The sequence below is a fragment of the Ambystoma mexicanum genome, chromosome 3q (assembly GCF_040938575.1).
Source record: "Ambystoma mexicanum isolate Mex_15411 chromosome 3q, UKY_AmexF1_1, whole genome shotgun sequence".
Taxonomy (NCBI): Eukaryota; Metazoa; Chordata; class Amphibia; order Caudata; family Ambystomatidae; genus Ambystoma; species Ambystoma mexicanum.
The window spans coordinates 1059679164-1059691490 of record NC_090926.1 but is presented as its reverse complement, the minus strand read 5'-3'; positions in this window follow the sequence as shown (position 1 = coordinate 1059691490).

The following is a 12327-nucleotide window of genomic DNA, read 5'->3' as shown; positions in this document are numbered from 1 at the left end:
AGAGTCTGGGCCGAAAGACATCCCTGGCGCTACCACTTTTCTACTTCAATTCTCCATTAAGGTTCCATCTTGCTTTAGAATTGTTACCAGTGTACAGTAAATGTAAGGCAGCTAATAAGCTGAGGGGTATACCAAGTCCATATAGTGCCTTCCACAACTTTTTGCTTGGGGTACACAATTGAATGCAGTTTTGAGATCAATAAACAAGTATAAATTAACCTTTCTAAGTGTTACATATTTTTGGAATAGTAGAAATAATCTAAAGCTTTGATCAATAGTCCCAATACTCGGCTGAGAGCCTGCGTGGAGATCACGAACACGATTATTATTATTAACCTAAGTATTTAGATGGCCAAGGACAGCCTTTGCAAATATTTTCCCTGCTGTGTCAAGTAATATGATAATATCTACATCGCCCAGTACTTCACTCGAAATAAAGAAAACAGATAGGCAACTGTCCTTTCACAAATATGCCAGATTGAAAACTTTAAACATACTTATTCGTATCGCACCATTATATGAACAGCATTTCAACCAGCATTGTAATCCCAACATCAACAAAATGGTCATGCTATTTTGCCCAGGAGGTAATATGCAAGTTTAGTCACCATGTGAAAACAGACGCATTCTGGTTTTCAAAGCACTGTTCTCTTATTCTCAACCCCGGCCCAGGATGCATGGAGAGTCATATTCTGTAGAGTCTCTGCATTAGAAGAAAGCCTTCCAATTGAATTTAGGACAGCGTAATCACTAATCCCCGGTAAGAGATGATCAGTGAAACACTGCTTTATTTCCCAATTGACACTAGGCTAGGCTATTTATACGTTTACAATATAACTTACCATTCACACTGTGGCAGCTCTTAGTGCTCTCAGTCCTTGGGATGGCCTAGGTCAGATTTCCGAGACCTCTATGCTCTTCCCCACAGACTCTTTCCTGACAGCGCAGCATAGGCAATTATACAGATGCTCTTCTTGCCCAGTACTGGGGTTGCGTCTCCAATGCCCTCACTGACAGTCCAGTGTTTGGCAGATCATCTTCTTCCAGGATACGTCTCAGTATGTTTTTTATTATCTGCTCCCAGAAGGTCCACACAATAACGGTATTCAGACTATCCATCGCACATTTTTCCATTTAATGGTTTTCCATCGAATTTGTTCCAACGAAGAAATATGCATCAAATGCATATTTTTGGGGGTAAAGGGTTACATTTGTTTTTGGTGTGTTTTTAAGGGTTAATAACAGGGGGTTGAGGGGGACCCCCCAAATATCATGCATTCGATGCACATTTTGTAATTGGAGATGATTCAATGGTACTTACCTTTAATGGAAAAATAAATCGATAGAAAGACTAGTACACATGTACATTATTATTTACCTTACTCCAACCCCTGCGGCTCTACATCACCTGTTCCCATATCGCGTGTTTCTTTCTGTAACTTTTTGTTCCTCCTTATTCCACCGTTGCCTCTTATATTGTCCCATGTCCTCTTTTTTTTTAACTATTATAATCCTAATGTATTGTCTGACAAATGTTTCTTTCTTTGCTTGGACATCATATTCACAGCAAAATGGACCATCTTTACATTTCATTATCTATGGTGTATCTTTGTCTGACTCTTGATGTTGTTATCAGTATTTGAATTGTCATTATATCTTACTTTTGTACCATCACTTTTGGAAAAAAAAGTGCTTTAAAAATAAAATAAAATACAAATAAATACCTTAGTGCTTTCTCCAACAGTGTATTGTCAGTAACATGAGCCTCCAAAGCTGTGTTTGTCTACGTAGAGGTACATCAGAAGTTTGTTTCTAAATAGAACAAATAACTCCTTTCTCGTAATAATTGGTTAAGGGCCTAAGGCTGAAGAGGGACACACATCAAAAATCTTTTCTTTAAAGAGAGAAAACTCTTCTTTTACAAAGCTTGTTAAAAGGGCCTAAGGCTGAAGATAGGCCACTGAGTGCCGAATTATGCAACGGACAACTATATTATTCATTGAAATAAATAATTCAATTTGAAGCAAAAAGCAGGAGGATTAAGTGTTTTCTTTTGTGAAAAGTAATTGGAGCTATTGGATATCATTGCTGGATAATACTAGAATCAGGCGCAAACTAACGGATTTAGTGGCTTAACTCTATTGAATCTTTTGAATACCGGTCAGCCTCAGTATTCATAATCCGACTGCGACTGATTCACTATTACCTTATAATCTATTGAAAAAAAATTAGGAATCACCAACAGTTGCTTGAAGGCTGAATTTCAAATTAACCCACATTCTAAATAACTTTTGGCTTATTTGGTTGTTGGAGCAACAATAGATTTTGGAGACCACAACAGCATTTCCCTACTACATCCAATGCTACCGGACGACAGAAGTGCAGAAGCACATGCCTGAACTGTATTTCCTGATTTGGAGGAACCTCATCAAATCTTGTTTTTACCTTTTTAACATAAGACAACCATTTTTATTGTGACCCTCAAACATTCTTCAATTCGAACACATATCCATTGAACAATCTCAAATCCCCTCACTATAACAGAGAATTTTGATTCCTTAATAACCCTGCTATATGATTGAAAGAGTGTTCTAGCAGAGCGCAAATGCATCATTTCTACCACCTTGATTCAAATCTGTTCACAATCAGCTTCAAATATGGTCCCATAGTTGAACAATCTTCAAATCATTTGAACTGGGACTTTGTTTTGAAAACTGCCATAATGTGGTGTTCTTTTTTAAATAAATCTAACGCTACATACCATTACAGGGGCTTTAAAGTTCAGCACTCAGCCCGACGTCAGTTGGGTTTGTATTGGCTTATGTCTGTAGCAAGGTTCCCAGATTTTTCGGGTCTAAAACGCCCCTGACCCTGCAAAAACCTGTGCCATAAATACTGTTGGGGGTCAGTTGCTCACAGTGGTACAAGTGTAAACAAAAGTAGTGGAACTACGTACCAGGCTATGTACCCTCTGCCCCATCCCCCTTTCTGCCCACTCCCCCATACTCACCATCATCCACTACCCCCATTTAAACCCCATACCTGGGTCCTTCCTTGCCTCCACTCCATACTGCAACATTATGTTTTACAACAGTTCAAGTAAGACTGAAGAGAACACAATGGAAGAACATGCATTTAAATGCCATCCATTAGTGTGTAATTGTCCCACTCAGCATGCACCGTCATGCAGCCTCCCCTTCACCACCCACCGTTGGCACCTCTTAAAGAACATGGCCAGCCACAGCCACACCCCTCCGTTGCCAACATACAAGTCTGAGCCTAAAGCCATTCATACGAAGATGGCTGCTTGGGAATGGGTTTGGTATCCCAAGCAGCATATTGAAATACATAATCCCTTTGCAGCGCCTGCGAGATAGCACAGTGCAATATTGCAACTGTTCAATATCAGCAGGGCCCACCTTGACCTCTGGCTGCTCACTGTGCCCAGCTGTGCTCCTCCCCCCCCCCCCATCAGCTTCTGCAGCCCTTCTTTCTGAGGGTGCGCGCACGCAGGCTGGTCACAAGGGCGCCCTCTGCGAGAAGGTGTAGGAGCCGAATGTGACATGTGGCACATGCCACAGCATGCCACCAATCTCTGGACTGGCTGATGTCAAATGTACAGTTTAAGGGATTTCAAACACATTCAACAAGTGAAAAATACCCTCTCAATCATTGTGGGATTGTTCTATATTAAAAAACTTTCAGCAAATGCATAGTTTAAAGCACTTATCATGCCACAGCATGTCACCACTCTCGGGACTAGCTGATGTCAAATTTACTGTTTAAATGCCTTAAAAGACATTAAACAAGTGACTAAAAAGCCTCACAACCATTGTTGGATGTTAAAAACCAAATAAAAAAAAAAAAATTAAATACAGACAGCTCCCTAGGACTCACAATGGTACGCACTTTAGTCAGGGGTTCTATCATTGCACCAATGTTTTATATAGGAAACACCTGGTGCTAATTCTTATGACATATTCAAACAGCAGGGCCTGAAAGTCCCTTTTCAGTGTCAATTCTAACGTGGCATGCCACCTAGATAGTTCTTTATATCTGCTTCAAATCAATGTTTTCATTGCTTCAAAATTACTTCAGGCATCTCACCTCTTAGTCTCCTGTCTTATATTTCATACCTTTCAGCAATTGACTAGCTGAAAGCACGTGGAACTCCAGCATACCACAGCATGTCACCGCTCTCGGGACTAACTGATGTCAAATTTAATGTTTAAATGACTTCAAAGACATTAAACAAGTGAAGAAATAGTCTCACAACCATTGTGAGATGTTATAAATCAAATTCAAATTTAATAATAAAAACCCTGTACGTCACCTTGTGGTTGCTAGCTGTCTGTCTCCTGTGCATTACACAATATGGCCTGGGTAGAAGTAGAATCCTCTGACAGTGAGTAAAGCAGAGAAGGGCCTTCAAACATTCTGCAGGACCCCTCTCTGGGACAGCTAATGGAGAAAGCAGCATAGGCAGGCAAAGGGGCGTTATCCCATAAGATGGACTGTCTCCTGGGCTCGGTCGCCTTCTCGCAAGGGCCGACAGCTGTGAGGCCCAGAGCCTGCAAGAGACAATAGCAGGAGGAACATAAGGCCAGTTGCGAACCACTGTCCGAATCACGCAAAGGACAAACAAAAGAGAGGCGTGCTAAGGGAAGGGCGTGATAGATGGGACAAGGTGACATACCCCTTAGCCCACAGGAAGACCAACAGGGCACTGAATGGGATTCCAGCAACACAGAGTTCTCACCTTTCTGTGAGCTTGGCCACTCCTCAGGAAGGAGAACTGTGCAAAAGGCACAATAAGAGCGTTTAGAAATGCAGAGATAGTTCCCTGGTCGACACCTTTCATCCAGACCTGCTACTCCACCCGAGATCCTTGGAGGGGAAGCCCCCACTTAAGGCCAAAAAGTACTTGAGCAGGCGATTGTGCATGCCTCTAAATAAGGAGGTGAGAGGCTATTTGAAGGCACAATATCCCAGACCTTCTCTGCCGGGTAAAGTAGCGGACACTCTGGAGGTGGACTCATTCATGGTGAAGCACACCAAGTACAAAGGGCATTAACCACTCATGGATAGCATGCCAGGACACGCTCCCCGATTCCATAGATCCATTGGCCAAGATCATTAAAATGGTGCAAGAGACCAAAGAGGCCCTGCATATGGATGTGCATATTCTGGCTAAATGGGCACTAAGAGCAGTTTGTAATAAGTAATAACAACTGTACGATAGCAGCGGAGTGCAGACGATCGATTTTAGTAAAGATCGACTTGAAACTCAGGGAGTTGCCATCCTCTGAGGCCGCTGCAGCAGCTAAAGGGCTTTTATTTGGAGAAGCTTTTGTCAAAGACATATCCAGATTTGTTAGCACCTTTGCTGCTCGGACAAAGGTCAGACATCGTTAAAACGAGTGTTTGTTCCCTGTGTATCCGCCAGGACAGCAGAAGCAGAGGCGTCTCTGCCAGCCACTGAGGAGGCCAGAGGCCCTATAGAGGAAACAACTGGTGACAGCAGGAAGACAGAAGGCTGAATCCATCCTTCCCCTCCCGTGGAAGAGGCAGGGTCGTGGTTGGCACTGCAGCAGCAGGTTAGAGTACAGTCGTATGCACACAACGCAGCAGCAAGCAATGCAATTCCTGCGATAGGTGGTAGGCTAACGATGCACCTAAGTGCTTGGGAGGAGTTTACCGTTGACTTTTGGGTCACAGAGACTGTGCAGGGGTGTTGTCTGTAATGATTTAAGAGCACAAACTAAACTGCAGCACCCTTTCGCAATTTCAGAGTGTTAGGCAGAATCACATGCAGTAGTATCCTTTGGGAACACTACATGCAACTAAGACTACAAGTGTCAGTACAATTTCACCTTTGGTACAAGCCTGTACAACACAGTTATGGGGTAGCATTGGCTGAGCAGCCAGACCTATCTCAAGAGTTGAAGTGAGCATTAGAACAAGTTACACAAAGAGACCAACAAATACAGTGGTTCAAACAAACACTTACTCAAGGTTTCTTGGTAAAAGAATACACATTTATTTAATCAATTAGAAAACATTACACTAGCAAAAGCAGCTTAATGTCACACACTAATACACCACAATACACAACCAATAAGTTACTGAACAACAAGTTCAGCTCCCCTGAAGTGGGAGCAAAATGGCACTTCAGTTACTTTAAAAAGGGGTACAAAGACAAGGTTATAGGAAATGCAGCCCAAATACATTCATAGGTAGGGCAAATGTTTTCAGTTAACTACAACCAGCAGTTCGGTTAAGTCTTTTCCACGGTTTTTAGAAGAATTGGGCTAGGTGAAAGTTAGACGAATGTTTAGGGAAGCACCAGCCTTCAAAGAGGGGCAAGTTTCACAAACTTTCTCTGTGGTCGAAAAGATTTCCGGACCGTGTTTGCACAGTACCTTTAAAGTGAAGCTGTAGCTGAGGCAGTTGTTCCTGGCAGTTCGAGCAGACCTCGCTGTTCCTGTGCTTCAGTCGTGGGGACAAGAAGGAGGGCGTCGGGAAGTTCCTGCACTGCCCAGGGAAGAGGCCACAAGCTTGGCTAAACGTTGTTTTAAGGTGTGAGTGCCTTAAAGACCACAAACTGGTATCCTTCCCACTGGCTATCCGGTTTTCCACAGCACTCTGTAGAAAATACGACCAAGAGGGGACGGTTTCCAGGCGGCTTGCGAGTTGGTTGGTCTCACCAAACTCAAGGGAAGAAGAACCTTGAAGGCTTCTCTGTCGATGGAGTTTCAGGCAATTCAGACCTGCAGAAGGGCTTCACCAGTCGTCCGGGAGTTGTAGCAGTCCTATTTCATCAGCTCGTCTTCGGTTCTTTTGTTCGACTCTGCTTTCCAAGTCCCAGAGACCTGCTTTTAAGCAGTTTCCCCCATTCATTTCAGCCTGGCTGTCACTCACACAGCAGGGTGGCTGTCCTTGCCGGACAGCCAGCCAGCCAATCACGCCAGAGTGCGTTCAGGTCTCCTAGGAGACTAAGCACAGGGAGTTTTGGGCACCTCCCTCACATCCTTTCCACTCCAGACACTCAGGCGCCAGAGGAGGGCTTCAGCACTGAAACCCGCCAAGGGCCAACGAACAAAGGGACCAAACCTGGTTAAACACAAGAAGGACCTTTCCTAAAAGAAACGGCAAAAAAAGCCAACCGGCGTCTGTTTTTAAAGATAGGTCTTGGGCGCCATCTTGAAAAACATGGCTGACCCGATTTTTTGCTACCGTTGTTTGCGGTCAGGTAAAATCATGGTAGTTTGATCAAAACCACTGCCACCAGCCATTTAAAGTAGGAAAGGGTAACATTTGACTGTTACATGAGAGTTTTGACTCAGGGGATGCTAGGCAACCCCTCCAGCACTCTACAGGAAGATAGTGTGTGCTGGGTCAGTAAATATAAAGAGACTAGTAAAGTCAATTTAACTTTACATGCTCTGGGAGACCGTAGTCAGTCCCAGAGAAAGTGTTTAAACCTTGGGAAGTCTGAAAGACACCCCTGTGCCACTGAACTGAAGGTTTGTGTGACACAAAGAAAAAGATGATGCCTATGGAGTTGTTTTAAAACACCATAACCAAAGAACACAAAAGTGAAACACACATCAAAATACATGGAAGAGTGGGGAAAAAAGGCTCACACTCTTCCCAGGTAGAAAAATCAAATCCTAGAAATCCAGCAAATTGCTGGGGGTCTCAAAAGGTAAGGGAAATGAGCACATTTTGAGAATTCTCCCTAACACAGAGGAGGAACAAAGCCTCAAGAAAATGGCGATAAGGCCAGCGCAGCAGGTGGCGCAACACTTCCTAAGCAATGTCTTACTGGTGAAACAGAAGCAAAAGGTCAGGCCGGTGATAATCTCAGACAATTTAATGCCTTTCTCATGTACCGACACTGGAAGATGGAGGAAATCCATCTCTTCAGGGACATTTTCCAGATAGGGCACTGGCTAACCTGCATAGATTTGAGGGATGCCTATCTAGCAGTACCCATTCCTGAGATGCACCAGCAATTTTTAGAATTCCTCTGGTGATGGCAAAGGTGGGAGTTTATGCGTCTCCCTTTCCGGACTAACTTCAGCACTGTGGTGCTTAACAAAGCTACTCAGGAGTGAGACTGATTTTATACATCGAGCATATTCGTCTCAAGGCGCAGGATCCGACGCGGCTGCCAGAGCAAATGGTCCCAATGACGGGTCTCCTAGAGAAACTGGGTTTTCTCATCAATTGGGAGAAATCCGAGACCAGGCCACAGCAGAGAACAGAGTTCCTGCGGTTTATCACAGACTCAAAGCTGGGGCACTATCTCTGCCCTTGTAGAAAATGAACAACCCTTTGAAACATCACAGTATTGACTTTCCATTAAAGACTAAACTTTACTTGACAGTCTTATTGTTTTAGTCTAGTCTGTATAAATCACTCAGGAGCCATTTATATATGTATCTCTCTTTATATAAAGTCAACATGAATACTGGCTACATTCCAGAACCTTCCCCAACCATTCCTTTACACATTCCATGGCCAGCATTCTATAATTTCCCTTAACCTAGCAACATACCATTATTAATCATAAATAACATTACACAACAACCCCCCCTTACTTATCATCTTGTTTCATCTCTATAAGATAACAAGTAAATTTGTACTTACAGATTAGCAGGTTCACAATTACATCTGCTCAATTAAACGGGTTGGTCTCCGACTCACCCTACAAGGACGATTTCCTAAAACAACATCTTGTAATTCAGGACTTATATGACCAGTAGATTCATTTAACAAAGAATTTTCTAACACAGGATCAAAATCCATAGAGTCATCATCATCAAAAGGAAAACGGTCATCTTCAGGTCCATTAATCATGTATTCATCTGCAGCTTCATCATTTCCATCACGAAATAATTTTCTAAAAAATGAAGCATTCCTTGTTATCTCACATTCGTCCCCCATGGCAGTTACCATAGGGCCTTTGATCTCCACAATCCTCAACGGCAAAGGCCTATATCTAGAAATCAGTTTTCTACTTTGCCTTTGTTTCACTAAAACAGAATCTCCCACTTTTAGAGTATTTTCAGGGGCATTTCTCTTGAGATCAGTCCATTCTTTAATTTTCTTCCTCTTTTTCTGGTCTCTTTCTCTGATTTCATCATCCTCAATAGGAGTGTAATCTTCTATTTGTGGAAGCCTGGTACGAGGTTTATATTTAATCATTAAACTAGAAGGTGTATATCCAGTCATTTCATGAGGAGTATTACGATAGCTTCTCAACATCTGAGATATCGCTTGAGGCATCGACATATTATCCACTAATGCTTTCTGTCTAGTTTTATTTAATGTATCCATGAATCTTTCAGCCATACCATTAGCTTGTGGCCATAATGGTATAATTCTCTGATGCCTAAACCCAAGATGAGCAGCAAATTTGTTGAATTCATGACTTTGAAATGGGGACCCATTATCAGTCTTGACAACATTCGGGACACCCCATTCACTAAACAACTCTTCTAGAACCACTGCAACATGGTGAAATGCAGTAGAAGCCAAATGCTTAACTAATGGAAAACGTGAATACTCATCTATCGCTACTAGAAGATATCCTCCTTCTTCAAGTGGACCGAAGAAATCAAGTGCCACTCTATTCCAAGGACCATCAGGCAACGGCACCACTCTAAGAGGTTCAGACTGCTGTCCAGACATAGTCACTTGACAAACAACACAATGTTTTAAGATATCCTCAACAACGATATCCATATAAGGAAACCATACTTGATTTCTTAGAATTTTCTTGGTATTTGCAACTCCCCGATGTCCTTCATGGGCTAACATGACAAGTGCTTTCCGCAAGTTTTTTGGAGCCACCAATCGATTTCCTCTCATTAGTAACCCTTTGTCAGCCGACAATTCATTGCTTATTTTAGCTATCCTCTCTAGATCTCTTCTGTCCACCCCCTCTTCAACTTGAATCTTCGTCCAGCACTTCCATTTACCATCATTGGTAATCTTAATGGCCATTTGAATAGTTGGATCTTCTTTACTTTTATCTAAGAATATCTCTTTAGTTATCGCCACCGGCAATGCATTAAATGATAAATATGATAGATATTCTTCTGCTTCCTTTTGCATTTCATTCTCAGACACATCTGTTGGATGTCTCGACAAGTAATCTGCAGGATTCGCTTCCTTTCCTGGCTTATGAATAATGTCATAATCATACTCTTGTAAACGAATTCCCCATCTCTCAATTCTTGGTGGCATCTTAACTCTAGGGTTACCAAACAGAGACAATAAAGCCTGATGATCTGTTATCAAGATGAACGGTCTCCCAATCACAAAATGATGAAATTTCTCACAAGCCCATACCGCTGCCAAACTTTCTCTTTCCGCTTGCGAGTACGCTTGTTCAACAGAACTCAAAGCACGACTTGCATAAGCCACAACATGTCGCATATTGTCTCTTCCTGGCTCTATCTGTGCTAATATAGCACCCAGACCCACCGGACTTGCGTCTACTGTGACTTCAGTCTCCCATCCAGGATTAAAATACTCCAGTTGCCGTTCCTTTGCTAACTCTTCTTTTATCAATTCAAAACTTGCTTTACACTCATCATTCCACTGAAACGGAACATCTTTCTTTAGCAACTGTCTCAAAGCATCAGTCATTGTTGCATAATTGGGTAAGTATCTCGCACAATACCCTGTCATCCCCAAAAATGACCTCACTTCAGCTACATCCTTAGGAGACTGTAGCGCTAGTATTGCTTTTACTTTTCCCGGATCTGCTTTGATACCATCTTCTGAGAATATGTGTCCAAAGAATTTTAAACTCCTTTTGTTTATCTCACATTTAATGTCAATCCATTCTCCTGAAGAATACTGCATATTTTCTCTAATACCTCATCATGTTGACTCTGATCCATTCCATATACCAGGATGTCATCACTATAATTGAATGAGTTATTTACCGGAGCAATGACTCTTCTTATTGTCTCTTGAAATATCTCAGCTGCAGAAGAGATACCAAAACTCAATCTCTTATATCTAAACAGACCATCATGTGTCGTAAATGTAGTTATCGGTCTCGACTCTGGATCAATCATTAACTGATGATATCCTTGGTTCAAATCCAATTTCGTGAATCGGGTAGCCTTATTTAACCTAATCATCATGTCCTCAATATTGGGCCCTGGATGTCTCTCTCTTTGAATTGCTGTATTAGGAATTCTCATGTCTACACATAAGCGAAGACGACCATCCAGTTTAGGAACCACTACTAAGGGGGACACCCATGGAGTGGGACCACCCTCCACCCTTTCAATGATGTCATTATCCAGCAGCTGCTGTAGGTCCTTTGATACTTTGTCTTGCAAATGGAATCCAATCCTTCTAGGATGTTGAGGGACAGGACGTATGGTCGGATCAATATGCAATCGTATCATACTGTCTTTCAATTTTCCTACTCCTTCAAACAATTTTGGAAATCTTTCTTTTATTTTTTTCACATTCAACGGTCCATCTGTGAGGACACACACTTTGTGACATTTCGAAGGATATCCTTGTATCTTTTCTATCCGATCATATTTAATAGATATAAGTTGTAGTTCTGTAGCAGTCTTACAACTGATGAGACATCTTCCTACTACCGGTGTGTTTAGAACATGCATTGTGGCTGTCACACATTTTCCATTATGAATTAAATTACACTGAAATTGTCCTTTTGACATCAATGGTTGTTTAGCACCCCATTGAAATATGAGTGCCTTCGATGGTTTTAAAGGATACACCGCTGCAATTGCTCTATATGCTTTGTCACTCATCACATTCACAGTTGCACCAGTGTCCACCAGAAATGGTATCTCTTGTCCATCCAACTTCACAGTGACCTTTATAGCTGTTTTTTCATTTCCATTATCATATACAAGTCTCACATACTCCTTACTGTATCTATCATATTCTTGATATTGACATTGACTTTGATCTTCACTATCCTCTTTTAGTGTCGGGTTCTCATAAGGATCTTCCACCTGCTTTCCTTCTTGATTTTGATTATGATACAACTCCATAGGCACTTCTTGTTCTCTGTATCTCTGTCCAGGCATATCTATTTGCAAATTGTCCATTGCTCTCACAAACCCTTGTCGTTGCATTGCATTAGACATTTCGGGTATACCACCTGACCGTGTTGTCTCCCTTTCTGGGAATTGTCTTATTCCCAAACCTCTTTGACCCTCATATTTACGGTTTGAATTCGTCTGTGCATTCGCTCCATATCCTGGGTTTATTAGTCTTTCCCGGCACATTGTCTGAAAGTGATTTTCTTGTCCACAT